The sequence below is a fragment of the Coturnix japonica genome, unplaced genomic scaffold (genome assembly GCF_001577835.2).
Source record: "Coturnix japonica isolate 7356 unplaced genomic scaffold, Coturnix japonica 2.1 chrUnrandom512, whole genome shotgun sequence".
Taxonomy (NCBI): domain Eukaryota; kingdom Metazoa; phylum Chordata; class Aves; order Galliformes; family Phasianidae; genus Coturnix; species Coturnix japonica.
The window spans coordinates 67,608-68,518 of record NW_015439900.1 but is presented as its reverse complement, the minus strand read 5'-3'; the positions used below and the strand labels follow the sequence as shown (position 1 = coordinate 68,518).

At 54.5% G+C, this 911-nt stretch overlaps 1 protein-coding gene across 9 annotated transcripts in view; it reads left to right on the top strand.

Annotated features, from left to right (window-relative positions):
- Nucleotides 1-911, top strand: part of LOC107307219 (uncharacterized protein DDB_G0271670-like) — a 34,408-nt gene that overhangs the window by 11,837 nt on the left and 21,660 nt on the right. The gene's annotated exons all lie outside the window — the stretch shown is intronic.

Sequence of the window (911 nt, the reverse complement as noted above, 5' to 3'; positions counted from 1 at the left end):
GGGGTCTATGGGGTGTCTATGGGGTGAGTGAGGGTCTGTGGGGTGTCTAATGGGGTCTATAGGGTCTATGGGGTGTCTATGGGGTATCTGGGGTGAGTGAGTGTCTATTGGGGTCTATGGGGTGTCAATAGGGGTCTATGGGGTGTCTGTGGGGTGAGTGAGTGTCTATTGGGGTCTATGGGGTGTCAATAGGGGTCTGTGGGGTGAGTAAGTGTCTATTGGGGTCTATGGGGTGTCTATGGGGTGTCAATAGGGGTCTATGGGGTGTCAGTAGGGGTCTATGGGGTGAGTGGATGTGTATAGGGGTCTATGGGGTGTCTATGGGGTGAGTGAGTGTCTGTTGGGGTCTGTGGGGTGTCTAATGGGGTCTATAGGGTCTGTGGGGTGTCTAATGGGGTCTATAGGGTCTATGGGGTGTCTATGGGGTGTCTGGGGTGAGTGAGTGTCTATTGGGGTCTATGGGGTGTCAATAGGGGTCTGTGGGGGTCTATGGGGTGTCTGTTGGGGGCTATGGGGTGCGTGACTGATGTATGGGGTCTATGGGGTGTCAGTAGGGGTCTATGGGGTGTCAATAGGGGTCTATGGGGTGAGTGAGTGTCTATTGGGGTCTATGGGGTGTCTATGGGGTGTCAGTAGGGGTCTATGGGATGAGTGGATGTGTATAGGGGGTGTCAGTAGGGGTCTATGGGGTGCCTATAGGGTCTANTGGGGTCTATAGGGTCTATGGGGTGACAATAGGGGTCTGTGGGGTCTATAGGGTCTATGGGGTGACAATAGGGGTCTATGGGGTGTCAATAGGGGTCTATGGGGTGTCTATAGGGTCTATGGGGTGAGTGGGGGTCTATGGGGTGCCTATAGGGGTCTATGGGGTGAGTGAGTGTCTGTTGGGGTCTATGGGGTCTATGGGGTGT